At 25.3% G+C, this 19,491-nt stretch overlaps 1 protein-coding gene and 1 long non-coding RNA gene across 4 annotated transcripts in view; one reads left to right on the plus strand and one right to left on the minus strand.

Annotated features, from left to right (window-relative positions):
- Window positions 1–5,887: 5,887 nt before the first annotated feature.
- LOC116414490 (uncharacterized) lies at window positions 5,888–8,573 on the minus strand. Of its 2 annotated transcripts, XR_015290754.1 has the most exons (4): window positions 7,886–8,573; window positions 7,679–7,807; window positions 6,896–6,989; window positions 5,888–6,563 (listed from the first exon to the last, which is right to left on the minus strand). It is a non-coding gene; the product is annotated as an uncharacterized LOC116414490 (long non-coding RNA). The 2 variants fall into 2 exon arrangements; XR_004225037.2 differs by lacking the exon at window positions 5,888–6,563 and having other exon boundaries at window positions 6,608–6,989; window positions 7,886–8,344.
- Window positions 8,574–8,586: 13 nt separating this feature from the next.
- tna (Zinc finger MIZ domain-containing protein tonalli) overlaps window positions 8,587–19,491 on the plus strand; it is a 29,557-nt gene continuing 18,652 nt past the window's right edge. For both annotated transcript variants that reach the window (XM_086903417.1, XM_086903416.1), the window contains exon 1: window positions 8,587–9,760. The gene's annotated coding sequence lies outside the window, so the exon portion shown is untranslated. The remainder of the gene's footprint in view (window positions 9,761–19,491) is intronic.

Raw genomic sequence — 19,491 nt, forward strand, 5'->3', positions numbered from 1 at the left:
TAAAATTATACAATAAAATTATTATAAAATATCTTTTCATTTATCTAGTTATCTTAATACTATATTTTATATCATAATATAATATATTTAATATTTTCGAATTACATGATTCATATATCTAGTTTTTATATTTATTTATAATTTTTTATAAATCTTGATATATCATAAAGTAAAATGAAATTAAATCTATTTACATATATTGTTAATATAATTGAAGAACAATTTTATATATACAGTTTGGTTTATGTATAATATAAGTATACTTTTTCATTTCATGTAATTATCAGAAACCTTTGAAATTTCTTATTGAAAAGTTTGCGAGAAGTAACATTGCGTGTCATATCCACATTACCTTGACCGATATTTCCAAACACTGCAAGCTTATTTAACATTATCTGTATGGATGTTATTAAGATATATTCAAATTAATAACAAAATCATTGATTTCAATCATTAACAGAAATTAAATATTTTCAATGTAATTAAGATAAACTTAACTAAACTTAAAATTAAATTAAACGCTCTCGTCTAAATTACAATTGGTTTCGATTTTTTATTTTTCTTATTTTATTTCCTAAACATAATAAAATATAATAAAATAACAAATATTTTATTTTTCTAAAAATTTTTCTTTGAAAATTTAGATTGAATCAAGAAAAGGATCATAATCGCTGTATGTTTTTTTCAATTCTTCCAACATAATCATTGTTGATAAATACGATATTGTTTACCATTAATAGAAAATAATCATATGTAATTGACATAATTTATTGACAAAATAATGAACACAAAAATAATTGAATATCTTTTACAAATAAAAATTGTTCGCTTTTATAATTATTATTCATTTATTTGTTAGTCGACACCATAAAATGTCTTCATTTCTTTATCTACGTATCCATCCAAAACAATAATAAAATTCAATGTTTAATCAAACAAGTTAAACGCAGATGGATAAAAAGCGAATATAAATCGTGCAAATAAATCGAGCAAAAAACGAGTCACTTTAGCCGTTTCCAAGTAATTGTCGTGGCGTTACCTGGCGAAAATGCAATCGTTGCATGCAGACGATAACGCGTCGAACATGTGACGATACTTACGCAACCAATCGTTTCTTTTCTCTTAGTTAGATATGACAAAGAAGGATTTTTGAATGCATAATTAATGCGGAACTCATGACATTCGTGTTTATTCAGCGATTTTCATGTTTCGTATCCATAATCAATGTTGCTGAAAAATTCATCGAAAATCTATGACATAATTTTTTTATAACATTTTCTTAAAATTATAAAAAAAAATGTTTTATATGTTTAGTTTGATAACAAAATTTTTTTAATAATTAATAATGTATATTTATATATAATACATTTTTAATAAATATATAACATTAAATTTCTGAATAAATTTCTGAATAAAACGATTTGGCTGTAAATAAACCATTTTTTTCGCGCAAATTTTAATTATTTATTTATTATTAATATACTGGTTGATGTTTTGAATTTCTGTATGAGTTTTTTAAATAAAATAAAATAAAAAAATATAAAATAGAATTTAAATATCTATCGAAAAAAATATTAAAAAAAAATTTTTATGTTTTTAAAATATTATATTATATTTTATTTTTTGTATGTATCATATTTTGATATTTTGATTATTTTTAATTACTTTTTTAATTAGAATAGAAAAAAATATCATTTTATGAAAATAATACAATATCGGTAATTTATTATAACCAAATTATTATTTTTGAATAAATTATCATTCTGATTCATACTTTCTAAAAAATTAACACATTCGTTATAACATCAAGTTGAGATAGAGATATGGGAAAGGTATAATTGTCTCACTTCATCTAATACAAACTTCAATTACTTATAATTAAATAAATAAGTTTTAACCAATATTTTTGTATAATAATTTTTATGTTTTTATTTTTGTTTTGATCCCAAAAATCAATCTTCTAAAAGTGTCCTACAAATATAGTAACATTCTGTATATAACCTCAATGACCTTGATTGTAAAAAGAAATGAAAATTATTAGTTTTGAACAAAAAAATATCATATTATATAATATAATATTCGTAATAATATTCATATATCGTATAAAAATTATTTATTAATATAGCAATAATATATTATGCGTAAAGAAAATTCAATCAGAAATGAACGTAAAAATATTAAGAATATAAAATATATTAATCTTACATTTGAAACTTATAAAATCAAGTTTATAGTCGATGCAAATAAAATGAAATTTTAATAAAATTAGATGATCTGTTCAAACGTTACAGATTTTCGGAGGAATTTCAGCGAGATTACTCGTTAAAAGTGGTATTGCTATAAAAGCACGATAGGAATAGATCAAAAATGGAAAATAGAAGAGAAACTAAGAATCCCGCCGCAAAGATGCAGGAAAACTGTAGAAAATGTACACCGGCGCGACTAAATAGCCTCGAGTATCAAATCACTCATAGTGAAGGACCATTTAAGGCCTCATGCCATAAGCAATACCTCTTGGTGATGAAACTCTATCTGCAATCTAAAGACTAAAACGATTAACGTATTAGAAGATTTTAACTCGATCGACTAAACTACAAATCAATAACAACTGTGTATATAAAAGGTGTTTATTTACCAATTATTAACATATTTTTTCGTCATTTTTTTTTTTATTTTTTTAAAGTCGAAATTATAACATTTCCATTTTCATATGTTAACTATCAAATTTTAACGTTGTTGCTGCAGAACATATATATATATAATTAAAAGAACATCATTTGTGTTTTGTTAGTTGAAAGGAAGATTGAATTTGTTATGATGTGATCTTAAAAAGAAAATGGTTTTTCTTATTTCTTTGATAAAAAATACATAAATATAAATTTAAGATATTTAAGATCATAGATATTTTTTGAATAAAATTAATATTGTTCTTTGTAAATAAAATCTTTTCAAAAACATTTTCAAAAAAAATTATTTTAAAAATTATTTTAGGGAAATTGAATATATATAGAGTACATATAATTAGGTGCATGCAATCAGAAAAAAATACAATCTAATAGTTGAAGTATCACTTAACTATTTAATTATACTTTGCTAAAAAAAAAATTTCTATCTTGTTACATAAGTATGTATTCATAACTTCCAGAGTACATAGTACTATATGTTATTTCAGGGTATACAGTGTTTTTCCAATCAAACTTTATCAATTTCATCTCAAAAGAAAAAAAAGTCATATGAATATATAATATTGAAAATATTGTTAAAGAGTTATAATGATAAAATAAAACATGAATGATAAATAATGTCTGTTATTATTTAAAAAACTTGATTTGATATTTGAAGCAATATTTACAAGTAGTAGTTCATAATCTTTTAAAAATCTATCTACAACTTCATTTCAAAATGTTCATTATTTTTGTCAATATAAATTTGACAGCGATTGAATAGAAGATTGAATTCAAAATTGTTCGTTCAATTGTCAGATTTTATATTATTTCAAAACAAAAATAATACATTTTGAAATTGAATTGTAAATAAAATTAAGAAAAGATTATGATATTTTCTGATAACTAATATATGTAAATATTCCTGATCTAGTTAGATTTTATAAGTAATAATATATTATTTATTGTTCATTTCATTTTATTATAATTTTGTTATAACTTTTTAACAATATTTTCAATATTAATTTTTAATTAAAATTAAATTAATAATTTTTAATTAAATTTAAATTAATAATTAAATTTTTAACAATATTTTCATATATATATTTATATCTATATATTTTTTTATATTTTAATAGAATATAAATAAAATTTAGCTGGAAAAATATCTTATATGTATTCCTAAACTTTCTAAGTAATTTTTCCTTAAATTAATGAAACTATATTGAATAAAAATTTATATTACCATTATAAATATTGTAACAAAACAAAATAAATATTTCAAATGTTGCAAATAGACAGAAACTTTATAAAAACTAATATAAAATTCTTATCCAATAAAATTTTTTCAACTATTTATATTACAATAGAATATAATTTCTAAAAATTTTCTTAAAATTATTTAGAAGAATAGAAGCCAATGATTCATCGAGAAAAATAATTTCATTGATTGTAAAATCAATGTTGCCAATAATCCGCTTATTACAAGTCCGATTTTACATCCAAACGTGCACATAAACAAACCGTTATGGATTTAAAATCGAAAAAATTCTTTAAGTAAGTGATGAATGTTATTTGCAATACAATCACAAATTATGGTAATCTTATTGTATATAATACACAACTATGTATATACTATGTATATACTAATCGTATATACACGATACATTCCATTGATTGTCATCTTTTGATGAGGAACAAAAGAGGAAGACATTATCAAATTTTGATAATTCATTAAATTATCGAATTGTTCCATATTGCTATTAATTTGAGTAAATCAATTCGAATAACGATTACACTGTTTATTATTCATTGGGAAATTTACGTCATAAATATTTTTCTTTTAATAGGAAAGGTACATGTTGCAACCGAAATGTTTGAAAATTCAGGTACTTTCAGAAGCAAATAAAAGAATATTTGCTTGCCTCAGTACGTCGTTTGCACTAAGGGTCGTGACAGGTAGAAAAAAAAAAAGCATACCGTTATACTCCGTTCTCCTGCAAGAACCATGATTTCCTTCGAATGCGTTCCCTTATTACTTTTTGGCCGGTAAAATTTCCAGAAAACAAACGAAATTAACAAAAACCACTACGTTAAATATTCGTTAAATATAGATAGATATACATCATTATGAATCATCTACATAATAGATATAGATATTGAAATTTCATTTCATATAATTATTTTAAAATTATTTTATTTCGTAAAATAGAAAATTTTAAATTTAATATATTTTTATAATTAAATATATTTAAAAATTATTTAATTTTTATAAATAAATAAATATATCTACATATTATAATTATAATTATATAATTTATAATTTAATAAAATTATAAATTTCTATATATTTTCCAATAATTCTTAAGTAAAAAAAAAATATAAAAAATTTTTAAATTTCCTAGAAATATTTATCAAAATTTTTCTAATTTCTGTTACTGAACAATTTCTGATTTGTAATTTATTTGTCTTAGATTTCATTGACAAATATTAATATATATATATGTATGTATGTATGTATAAGTGTTATAAGTATTTATATATGCATTATTTCAATTAAATAACTCATATAAACGCTATTATTTAATATGTTGTGATGACGCCATTGAAAAACTCGATGCGTGGGAATTCATGCGTGCGTTTCGAAGTGCGACAAAAAAATCGAGTTTAGAAAAAAGATAGGGCAATTAATAAAACAAGAAAACGAAAATGATTCTATGAAAGAGAGAAAATAATAATTCCTAGATACAATTTTGGTATAATGGAATAGTGTAAGAATAAAGATCTTTTCGCTTTCGATGCATGTTAAAATACTATAAGTCCTTATTTATATTCCACGCTATGTATACACGATATATACTTTTATGCACGATTATAAAACGATATATAATATATAAAGTATAATTTTTTTCGTATTGTTTGAATCATTTTTTTTATGTTAAATAATAATTTACTATATACTATATATAATATACTATATAATATATATATATAATATAATGTACTATATTCTGAATTTATATTGAATTTATATTGATTGAAGATTGATATTCATTCATGCGGATATTTTAAAATTGTGTATAATTAAATAATAATGCTATTATATGATAATTAATAATAATTGAAAATTCTAAATATTTCTAAATTTTTGAATACTTTTTAAAATATACATAATTTTATATATTATGTATAATAATATAAAATTATTCTATATCATTTATAAATAGAGATTAATAAGATTTATTAAATCTTTCTGTAATGTTACATAGTGAAATATTATAATTTAAAATATATTGTTATAATTCAAAAATCGCCATTTTAAAAATATAAACATTTATAAAACTAGAAAAATTATTTGAATTTTTTATATAATGAAATATATTTTAAAATTTAATTGAAAATATGAAATGACATATGTATAAATTACGAAATAATATATTTGGATATCATTGGAATTTTAATTCTCTTAAAAAAATTATATTGTTTATTATATATTATATATTATATATTATTATATATCATATATTAAAAGTAATATCTTATTTATAAAATACATATTTTTTTATTATTTTTTTTAGTAACAAAAAAAAATTAAAAAGTAACCAAGTAAAATTCAATTAATTTATTGAATTTATGTATTTATTAAATTCTATTCTTGATTTATTAAAATTATATAAATTCGAATTTCAAATAATATGTTTACTGTCTTAAAATACTTAAACTTTCTCTTACGCCGTGAATTCAAGTTAACACTCTTCTCGAGTTTGTTTTTGAGCTGACTAGGGTTAAACTTCGTAATATATAATAGAATTATCCGATTGATATCCATCCGAACTTCTAAATCTCAAATACAATATCGATTTAAATTGTGAACATAATAATATCGATATCGCAATGAATCTATAAAACAAAAAAAAACTATTAAAAGCTAAATTAGAAACCACTTTTTGTAATAATTATAAATATATAAAGTTTTATTATTTAACATACTATTATGTTATTATATATTATAACATTATATTATTTAACATAATATAAATAATCTTGAAAAAAAAGAAGTAAATGACTTTCATATTCTTTTGAAAACAATTAGAAAGAACAATTTGAAAGAATTGTTTAAAAAATAAATATTAAATAAAATTGACTGATTAATAAGTTAACAAAATTAAAATGAAAAAATAATATTAATAGAATTATAAATTATTGCGTTTTGTTATCTCTCATATTCATACATATATTGATATGATTGTAGTCTGCGACAAGGCAACACTGCAACCGATCTTTCGAGATTGCCACTGAAAAGACGTTCGAGATGACCATGATTGCCTGTAACATACACATGCATATCAATCTAAACATCCGTGACACACAACGAGGACTCGAAGAGCAACCTCGTATTCATTAGTTTACAAATATAGAAATAATGCGTGAACTGACCCATTATCATTTATATATACATATATATATATATATTTATGTATATGCTAGCATATTTGATGAGTACACGCTCGAACAACTTAACACGAAATCCCGTTTCAACATCCCCCTATCTTCGAATCTATCGAAGAATACATATTAACAGAATGTGCGTTTTTTAAAAATAAGGAAATTATTAGCAAAAATTTTTTAAAATTATTTATTTTACTTAAAAAAAATAATATTTAATATTTAAATTAAATTTTTTAGATTTTATGAAATAAATTCAAGGATAAAAATTTATAAAATAAATAAATAAAACAAATAATAAAAATAACAAAAACAAAGCAACAATAAAAAAAATATTTTATTAATATTATTTACAATGTTGATTTTTCACAGATCAAGCTCAAAACAATACATAAGATTCTTCGCAAATTGTTTAACTAATTTTAATTTGTTCGATTAATCGATCTTCTTCGTAACAAGATCGCGTTAAACATCCCATTCGAAGCAATCGACTATCCGTGCTAATCGACACGGCATAGAATAGTATATATGTACGTTATATATACCACTATCGATAGAAGCATGCATACCCGTGCTACATAAGTTCCGGGCGGTGTACGTAGAAATGCCACATGCACCTCGGTTTCGAAGGGGTCTGCGTGCGTCCCGGTAGCGACAACAACAGCGCGGGAGCAGCCGAGAACGGAAGACGGAGGGCGCTAGTAAAGAAAGAGAGAATGCACAATAGAAACAAAGAGAAAGAGAGAAACAAGAGCAAAAGAGAAGAAGAAACAAACAGACGTATATACTCGTTTCTCAGATCGAGCAGTATGCACGAGAACAAGAGAAGAGGACAGCAGTGATGTTACAGGGAGACCTTTTCCCTCTATCGCATGACTCCACCCACACGCTGCCACCGTCGTCGTCGAGGCGCACAATCTGGCAACAGTGGCTCGCTATAACCGATATTGTGGCCGTGGATTGAATGGAGGGGAACTAGCTCAGGTCAAACCTCCCCACCGGCACGACAACCCCTCGGTCGGAAGAGCGACCCCTCGCCACTGTTCACTCTCCATCATTTCTCACCCCACCCAACCCTTTGTATCCTTCTCGATTGCTATCCATCTGCCTTCTTCCTTCCTTTTCTTCCCCCACCCGATTGAACTGCATCTTCTCCCCTTTCCTCTGTCCCCGCAGCTTCTATGCTTGTCCTTCGTACTCGGTCGTATCCCCACCAACTATACCTTCGACTGTCTGCGCTCTATGGAGTGGCACATGCGTGTGCCGCAGTGTTCGTACGCTGTGCGTTGGGTGCGACTGTGGCGTGTTCCTACTAGATGGCGTTCGTGTACGCCTGCGCCTGTATACGTGCGCGCGTATAACTACTCCCACCGTTTCATCCAACCTCACCACTACCATTAGTACCTTCATCGTAGCGTAGCTTTAATACCAATACTAACAACGAACAGTACTACTACTGTAATATCATCGTGCCTGCTGTCTTGTACTCTCTACCGTCAATGTGCGTTACCACGCACACGAAGAAATATTCATATGTGTGATACAAGATCGTACGCGGATCGACGGACAGGGACACACACCGTGAATATACAGAGACATAGATACACAACGGACCGATAGAGAGCGTGCGAAAAGAGTGAGTGAGATAGATTGTTATAAGCGAGCAAGAGAGACGGAAGAAGAGAGAGCAAGTAAGACCAATGTTGGCCCCAACAGCCTCTCACTAGACAGTATTACTTTCAACCGTTTAGCGGGGCCAATGCTACCCGGCGCGGAGTAGTCAGTCAGCCGAGCAGTCAGAGTCAGCCGTCCGCGAATACCGAGAGGACGCTCTCTCTTCGTTCATAAGTATCATCGTCAACGATCATCCACGCGACGATTTTTTTAAATGTGTCATCATCTCGAAGCTTCCGTTGCTGCTGCTGTTCCTGTCGCCATTGTTACTATCATTATTAATGTCGTCATGAAAATTTTGCTAATAGTTCGTCGTTGCCATTGTACCATCAGTACATCTGTGATAGACTGTGAAACGTACGAATAGCATAATCAGTGAATATAAATAAAGTTTTTAGAAGTGTGTGAGAGAAAAAGAAAACAAAACCGCAAGCAAATAAACTTTGTAGGACAAAAAGAAAAAAACAGAAATAAGGAAAAAAGTATATAACTTTTGTGTGTGTTATATAATTGTCAACATTTATTTAGAATTAACGTGATATCGAAAACAATTTCAAGAGACGCTGTTCAATAAAGTTGTGCTGTTGTTGCCACAAGGACACAACACCGGTGCCGACCACGAGCAGTGGAGTTTTACCCTCTCTCACATCCGAGTCGCACGCGCGTGCAACACTCTCTGGTGGGTTCTGCACGTTCAGCTTGAATCGTGAAGCGTGTTCTCGCTTGTTTTGTCGTTGTTATGACGAGGTGATGAATAGACGAAAGCGTTGCAGTGTCGAGCAGCGTAGTGATCGTGCTCGTCGTCCTGATGGACGATGACAATAAATATAGACAGTTTTCGTGGACGCAGAGAAATGTGCTTAATGTTGTGATTTAGTGTTTTCTTTATAATATTTAATTTACCTCGAAAAGGATTGGATTATACCATAAATAAGGTGTATCAACTAAGGATAATGCATCTCTGTATCATCTTTTAGGTAAGTGCAAATGTATTATTATAAATATATGCAAGTGATTATTTATTCTTAAAATAATCTTAAAATTATCCATAAAATGATATAATAAATTCAGGATTATTTATATATTTTTCAATATATTTTTATTTAAATTTTATAATGTATTTAATTTTCACGTTTGTTTATAATTTGTGAAATTTTAATTTGAAAATTATTATTTATAATAAAGATTAGAAATTGATATTTATCATATATATCAATGATAAATCATTAATCAAATTGATATTTTTCGTTTAATAACATAACATATATTTATATACATTTTAAACTTTTGAAATGATATCTGAGAAAGAAATAAAAGATCAAGAATGAATTAAGTTCGCAATCTCTTGACTTGTCATTTGCTCATTATATTGCAGTAGTAGATATTCTAACCGGTGAGGCGCTTTCACAACGGGTGATTGTTCTAAAGATGTGTCACTCTATCTTACTCGTTTCTCGAGCCGATCCCGGTTACTATGAGAGAAAGAGTAAGCAAACAACAAGAGGGAAAGAACGATAAAATGATTTCGCATAGGAGGCACGAAAAGAGGCAGAAAGTCACGTCGACTATAATCTTTGATTGTCTAGAGAGCTATAACGCATTATATTCGTATTAACACCTTCAGTAACTACATATAGTATAGTATGATATGCTATTGAATAAGCTTATGACTAACTAGAAACTTATATATATACTTTGATATTTACAATGAATATGATTAGATATTTTTATAAAAATAAAATCCGTTATATATTACATTTCCTAAGAACAAATAAAAGATATTTATTTAGGAAACATATAATATTTATTGTATAGTTATATTATATTTCTGATTATTTCGTATATTTTTATCGATAAGTAACGACTTATTAGAAGCATCCATGATTGTTGTAAAAATTCAATTTTTATAGTTCATTCATTATTATTAAAAAAACTCAAATATTTGTTTCTATTTAATTAATATATAATATAATAATCATTATTGATTAATAATATCAATAATCGTAATTAATTATAAAAATATTATCATTTAATCATATAATTCGCGAATATGTGAAAGAATAAGCAATTAAAATCGCACAAACGAACTGTTCTTTTTCGATTATTCATTATCTTGCTTGCGGTGATGATAATGTGGTATGACATTGTCAGTGACGTTGTTATCAGTCGATGTAAAAGAAAAAAAAAAGAAAAAAGAAAAGAGAATAAAGAACAAAAAATATGTAATAAAATGAAAAAATAAATTTGTCAAATTTTTATAATTGAACGAAATTATATGCCTTACTTTGTGTATAGTATGCAAGATAATGACAGCTGTGAAAGAAATAAATGAGAAAAAAATGAAAACATAAATCGGAAATTTTTCAAAGCAAAATTAGCTAATTCTCTAATTAGATGAATGAATGAACATTTATTCTCATTTTATGTGATAATAAGTAAAAAATGAATAAAATAGAATAAAATTTTATCGTTTAAATTTTTATTTTTATGAAAATCGAAATTGAACATAGACTGTCAAGAAATCATCTAATCAATGAATTTTCAAATTCAATATCTTTGTAAATTAATTTCATTTTAATTTTTAAGTAATTAATATGAAAAAAATTCATTTTATATTTTTTGCTTATTTTGATATATAAAACTATTTATATTTTCAATATTATATTTCATTCATTTATATTTAATCAGAAAATAATTTTAATTTATATTTGAAAATTTTTTGAACCCGTTGTGAACTTTTTGATTTACTTGAAAACGAAATTTCAAATAAATTTTATTCTATATTTTGAATTTTTTTTTATATAGAATTATTATTCCCTTCATTCAATTCATCATCTGTGGAACACTGTATACGATTCTTGATGTATACTGAGATAATCTTAGCGATATTAAACACGCAATAGACTTTGGTATGTTATCTAATCATTTATCATCAATAGTCAACGCTAAGTTATCTTATATTATCAAGAATAGCTTGCCGAAATTGTGCTCTCACATACGTATATCGCATTCAAGAATGCCAGTCGCTAGTAATATAATCGATAAAGGCATATAGTTCTCTGTATACGATAACCAGTCACTTCAACAAATCTAAAAACTATGTCAGGATCCCTTGACATTTATGTGCCGTTGCTTCGTGATTGCAATCTTATGACATCCCATTTTACTAAGAACTTTTACTTTCTTTTTTATTTGTTATTTCAAAATAGATTTAATTTTTTTATCTTGTTTTTGTTTTTTTTTTTGTATTATTAATATTTTATGTTAATGATTCATAATAACGAATTTAGATCATTATTATTGATTGCGTTGTATATAGAAATATTATTATCATGATTAATAATAAATAATAATAAAAATATATTATATTATTTATTAATTATTTTAGTAGATATTTTTTTATTTAATTGTATAAACTTTTATTATTACTATATAGTTAAAGTATACTATATTGATAATTGCACTATTTCATGTACATTCAACTACGAACGTTGAGCTTTCACCTAATATCGTAGACTTTTGGGGGAGGGGAGAATTACTTATCGAATGTGCTCTATGCGTGAGAACATGTACGTGCATTGAACACACTCTGACCATATGCAGAGACGCGGTTGTTCGCTACTCACTTTTTTTTTCTCTCTCTCATATTATTATGTCTCTATAGTGCAAACATAAGAAGTCAGTTTCGTTGAAAGCCTTCTAATCTCGATACAGGCACCGTTGCGGTGGCACAATATCAGAAATAGGTTTGTTAAAATAAGCGTACACTCGATGGCGCATACCGTGCTTCTCAGGGACGTATTACCGTGAGGGGAATTACTCGGTGAATTATTGGTGGGGATATAGTAGAGAAGAATGTTTTGTCATATGCAAAATCATATTTTGTGCTATACACATTTTGCTTTTATCCATAAGTAAATAAAATCGATTTATCAATTCATATCTTGTGTATAATTTTATAGACTTTTTGCATGACATGTGCAATCACTTTATTTTCTTTTCAGTATTTCTATTCATTGACATTAAATTTTACTGTAATTAATTATTAAATAATATAGAAAATTTTTATGCCGTAATTTTTTGATATTTGCACGGCTACCAAAATTCCACAGAAAATTTTTTGTAATTCTCTATGAAAACATTATTATATCAAATATGATTGATTTTAGAAAAATTATTATCGTTTCAACAAAAGAAATCGCCATTATTTATTAAATTGGTAAATATTAGTAAGTCAAGAATATCATCATTTTTGATTGCATATTCTTACGAAGCGGGGATATTTATTTGTTAAGAACGAATAATAAATATCTCGAAACTGTCAAAGAATTATGTCAGAAAAATAGTATATTATAAATTCATTTTGATTATCATCTAAAAAATTGTAGACATATCATAATTTCTATTTCTTATAATTTCTATCAATAATAATACTTCGTGTATATTCATATTCCTTTTTTTCCTTTGAATATTTTTAATCCAAATAACAAGAAAAAAAATTTCGAAAATTATTAAAAACCATATGAGAATTGTTACTATATTAAGCAATTTATACTATATATTGCAATTTATTTTGATATAAGTTTCAAAGTTTAAGTGATCAAGCCCCCTATCAAACGATTCGTGAACATTCGAGAACTTCCGTTGAAATCAATAGGCAAAGAAAACATTTGTAAAAGAACGAGTCGAACCGTGTGATCAAATCCTTCGAAGTCGGTCGCGTATATACATATATACCGCTTGCGTAAATGATTGATTTACATGCGACGGAATCCGCTCAGCTGGATTATGAAACGTTTGTTTTGCCGGCGGGAAGCGGTCGCTCGTGACGCTCGCTCACTCCAACGACAATGGGGCAGCCTTCGAACATTATGTCCCCGCACGCGCGTTCAAGGTGAGGCATAATTAAATTTTCATAATTGTCCGTTGTATAATGAGCTCTTAAGACTTTTAACGTGTATAGTACACGAATTAAAAAGTTTGAACACGTTGAATGCATTCGAATCGCTCGCACTATGTCATGATGTGATTGTAATTATTAAGATTTTCCAGAAATTCATTATCATTGTTGCAAATCTATTTTTATCTAATTGATTTCTATTTTTGAGAGACAAATATTTCAAACAATCGAAGAAATGAATAATGAATGTTAAACAATTTAAAATTTCATTATTCATTATTTTGAAGAAATCTTCATATCATATCTTTTAAATTTATAATAATGAAAAATAAACTTCATAGGAATATTTCTGAATCGTGTATCTTTTTTGTAGTTTATTTAAAAAATAGTAATTAAAATGATAAAAATTTATGATTAACTATCGAAACAACACAATGATATTAATTTCTTTTCCTTTGATTATCAATTGTATATAGAAATGATCGATTCGCATGCGTCGATATTAGAAGTACTAAATCTCCTAATTCTGTTCCATATACTCATGATAAACAGCAAGCAAGAATGTCACGATTTCTATATATAGACAATACATATGTTTTAGTCAATTAGAGAAAATTATTTGGCAATTGTATTATTGCTAGTTATTAAACATTAAAAATGAATATATAGATGCATATAATATAATTATAATTATACATGTATATTATTATCGTTATGTGTGTGTGTGTGTGTATTGGATAATGATAATAATATAATGATATATGAGACAATTCAGAAATAAAATAATTTATTAGAAATATTTTTATGTATTTTAGTAATATATTTTATTCATTAAAATTTAAATTAAAATTGCTTCATTTTTCAATTATGTATTATAATTCATAATATAATTGTTATAATCTATATTTAATTTTCTCTATTGAATAAAAAAATAAAAAATATAAATAATTATTTCCAATTTTTAACGCAATATTCAATTCAAATATAAAAGATGCCAATTCTTTTCTTATATTTCAATTTAATCAAAAATTAATTATATATTTATATAGTAGATCAATAAAATCGCATTCCATCTTATCCAGTAATTATTAGTAAACTATTCATATTATAATTCATTCATACTATAGACGTTAATTAATTGTTCCTGTATGAATCGCTACATTATAAAAGACTATAGTTGAAAATAAAAAATATAATTCATTTCATGATCTCGTGATAATCATAAAAAAATCGTATATCGAATTTACGTTGGAAAGATTAATCGTTATCATAGTGATAATGCGTTTTATTTTATGATTTATTAGGATGTTCAAAAAACGCGTTGTATATATTAAGAAAATATATTAAGAAGAAAAAAAAATTAATAATTGGATTCAAAAATTGTAGCATAAAAGAATTTTAATAAAATAATCATAACTACAAAGATGGTTAATTGGCCGAAAATAATTACGCATGACAAGGTCGTAACTCACTTTATCCAAGAAAACATACTGATATCAGTTGTCATAATTTCAGTTTATTCTTTCTAATTATCATTTATTGTTGACAATTCGTGCGTTAATAAACTGTGCATATGCGCGGAATCACGATTTGAAATATATAAGATGGAATTAATAGAATTTATAGAATAGAAACTAAATTAATAAACTTCATGACTTAAAAAACTTCTTAATTTTAATATTGCAAAATATGTTTATTTTTTTTTAAAATTAAGTTATTAAAATAAGATGAAGATGAAATTTGAAAATTTTAAAATCTTTTATATATATTTTATATATAATGAATAAATATATATGTAATTATATATATATATATATATATAGTTAAAATTAAATAAAATTAAATATTAAGAAATGATTTTTAACAGAAAATTAAAAAATAATTACCTCGTTAGAAATTTAAATATTGTAAATGTTTATTTTTTAATTGCAATAATCTTTTTTATATGATTTTGAAATTAAAAGGAAAGAAAAATAGAAAATATTTATAAAACAAAATTTATAAAGATAATTAAGCTTGTCAAATTTGAACCAAATTAGGATTATTAATGAAATATAAATTTGATATTTTAGAATATTTTGCTTTTTAACTTGATGGTCTAACATTTTTATTTATATCTAATCTTTATTTTCCTTGTATGTCGCGAAGATATATAATTATCTCGCTACTTTTGTCTGGAAGAAGAGCTTAAGAAAGTACTTTGTAATCCAGAATAATTAATATGACGAGTGGAAACATAGTATCTTTCGTAATATAATTTAAGCATTCATTTCCGTGCACGTGCGAGTAGATTCGCGATTATTTAAAATTAACAAGCTCGCTGTACATGGAATATGTATCATGTATGTAAAATCGTATCAAATGATGCCATCGTTGTCTTAAATACATTAATGTTAATTTTGACAATTAAATAGCTATTAAAAAGGATACAATAATTATAACGCAATTACATTAACAGCATTGATTGATAGAAAATTTATTTATTATTTGTATATTAACAAAAATATATCTTGATTTAAAATTGTAACAAAAATAGTTATTATGATCTATAGCTTTATGAGATATGATTGAGATTTCACTTGAGCATATATCTAATCACAAAAAATATTTCCTACATTTTATCATCTATATTTTTTAATTTAGATGATCATTTCTATCATCAATGCCAACTTGATATACGTTAAGTTGTTAACTCAAATATCAATATATATATAAAGTTTTCTATGAATTTGCGTTTATTTGTTTTACCACTGTTGACAATGAAACAATCAACATTATTTTAATCTTTCAAATTATACAAATGCGTGTTATATTCTCAAAAAGTATGTCTTTCGTACAGTTCGAGACAATTGTCTCGATTTCTCCGGTAATAAAGTGATTTCCAGTGTGCCTTTCTAATTTCTAAAGATTGTGTTTCCTTATTTGAATCCTTTCTTTATTTAAATGATATAGATAAATTATTTTATAATCCTTTGGTAATTGCGATATTGTGTAATTTTAGATCTTCTATTCTTTACTTCTTTAAATTATCTTTGTCAATAACAAAAATTTTATTACTTACGATTTCAAATCTGCATCATTTGATCAATATTTTTGAAATTAAAATAACAAAAAAAAATTAAAAATGGACAAAAATAATTATTATTTATAAATTAATTATAAATAATTCAATAAACGAATTAATTAATGCAATTTTTAAAACAGTTTTCACACAAAGCTATTGATATTTTATTATATATATTTCTATAAGCAATAAATATATACGAACATTATATTTCTATGTCGAAGAGAGAACTCACAATGAATTGTTGTTGCCCGGTATTTTCTTTATTCGTCGTATATTGCTGTACTACACTGTTGTACCGGATCGAGTGATATTTATGTAACGGTCAAAGGGGTTAAATGTTCTGGGAAAGTTTCCAGAGTAACGATTGGCCGCTGGCTTCCGTGATTTCATCATCCACCAATCAACGCCCTGAAACAACTTTCTCCGAATCCTGACAGGACGGCGGAGCCTTCCTTCGCGTGGCTGCACACGCGTGCCCGCACTTCTATTTACAGAAATGCATCCTCCAGGAGAATTTACTACACGTCAAAAAGCGACATGACGTAAGACGTGTAACAATTTGCCGATACAAAGACTGATTTCGTCATTGAAAATATGTACGAGCGTATAACACCGTAAATGGAAATTCGCAATTCAAATTTGATATGCAATATTATATAGCAATACTATTATATAGCGATATTTATAAGAAATTTAAAATTTCGCATTTATAATTCTTTTTTGTTTATTAAATTTTTATGAGATTAAAGTAGATGGTAGACATACATTCGAATTTTGATGAATTATTTAAAAGTAACATTTCAACTTCAATATTTCAATATTTCAACTATAAACGGTTAATATAAACAATTTAAAAACTGTTGAATATTTCGATATAGAATCGAAAAAAAAAAATAATTTTAATCAAAGAATATTTTATTAATATATTGTTATTATATGTTTAATAGAAAATTTAATAAATTTTTTTATGTATATTATTAGATTTTAATAGGTAGAATCACTTTAAAATATAATCAACGAATATTAAAAATTTTAATAATCTTCTTAATTCAATTTTTTTTATTTTAACATATATATATATATATATATATCTGCTTTTAAATGCAATAAAATAGATAAGAATTTAAAAAGTAATGAATTAGATAAAAATGTAATAAAATAGATGAAGAAATAATAAAAAATATTTTTGAAAATTAAGTAGAAAATCATAGAAGAAATAATAAAAATTAAAACTGAAAAATATTGCTATAATATCTTACCATAGATTTTAAACGTAATAACACGATATTATTCTTTTCATAAAACTGTAACGTGACACCAATTGCTGAGGTTTGCAAACTCTTGCAATGCTTCTCATTTATGCAGCGTCATATATATTATAGCTCACAATATTAAATCGTCATGATATTATACTAGAATTGTATTGTGATCCTTACATAATGACAAAACGAAACATATCATCTAATTACATTATTTGTTTTTTGTAAACAATCTAATTAAGAATCATGATTATATTTTACAAAAATACAAAAAGGTTTCGAAAATTAAAAAAAAAAAGCTGAAATCAAATTATATTAATATTTTTTAATCTTTTAGAAAAAAATCAGATAATCTTGTAAAAAATGTTGCAAAATGATTTAGAAAGAACAATGATAAAAATTACATTACAAAAATAATAATATTTTGTTATATAATTATAATGGAAAATTTTATTTCTATTTCATTTCGCATCTTTATGTTTTATATTATTAGTCACCGATGACCAACGTGAATGAAAGATATATTGTGATTAATATGATGCTTAACATGTTAATAATTTTAGAGAGAATAATAATAATAAAGGGAAATTTTTATATAAGCAATATATAAAAAGAATAAAATACAAATTTTACAAATATAAAATTTATCATATCGTAAATAAATTTCTTTTTATTAATGTTTTATTTAAATAATTCGAATTTTTATTCGTGAGAGCTAATTTCATGAAATGCATGTTCGATAACTTCACAGAGTAAAAGCAAGATTTCTCTTTTGCTTGCGATTATTCTTGTTATTGGCCACCATTGTAAAGGCGAAACCTTTTTTGTGTCACATGGCTTTCCCGCCTGGTATTCGAACGGAAGTCCTGCTTGGTCCAATCTTATAGTTTTCGACTTCTTTGTAACAGGCAACAGATGTTATTTCCGTTTATACATTTATACATATATATTCTATACTGCGCACGTGTTCAACAATTTCGAACATGTAGAAGCGATCCAAGAAAAGTAACTGAAAGGGAAACAAATCTTTGACTCTTCTTCGTGAATTGTGAATCAATTTGAACTTATGTGAAACATTATTATAATTTTTTGATCAAAATTCAATATAAAGAACTTACTTTTAATTTATATTGAGTATTTAAATTATTATATATTTTTAATGTTTTATTTAATAATATACTCTTTAACAAATATTTTAATCGAATTATATTTTCATTTTTCGCAATAGGATATTTTATTTTAGAACTTACTGTATTTTATCATTTTATTTATTTTAAATAAAACTTTTATATAGAATCTGTTTTATTCAAATAAAATGAAATACGTTTTAAAGAAAGAAGAATGTTAGTAAAAAGAATTGTATAAGGAGATATATTATGATAATGATTTTTTATCCGAATTCTTAAATTATTCATCATAATACAAAATCCAGATATTCGTATTTGAATCAACTATTTCCTTTCAAATTTCATCACGATAACT

Source organism: Apis florea, unplaced genomic scaffold, assembly GCF_048593485.1.
Source record: "Apis florea isolate Af1SG1 unplaced genomic scaffold, ASM4859348v1 contig_2291_pilon, whole genome shotgun sequence".
NCBI classification, from domain to species: Eukaryota; Metazoa; Arthropoda; class Insecta; order Hymenoptera; family Apidae; genus Apis; species Apis florea.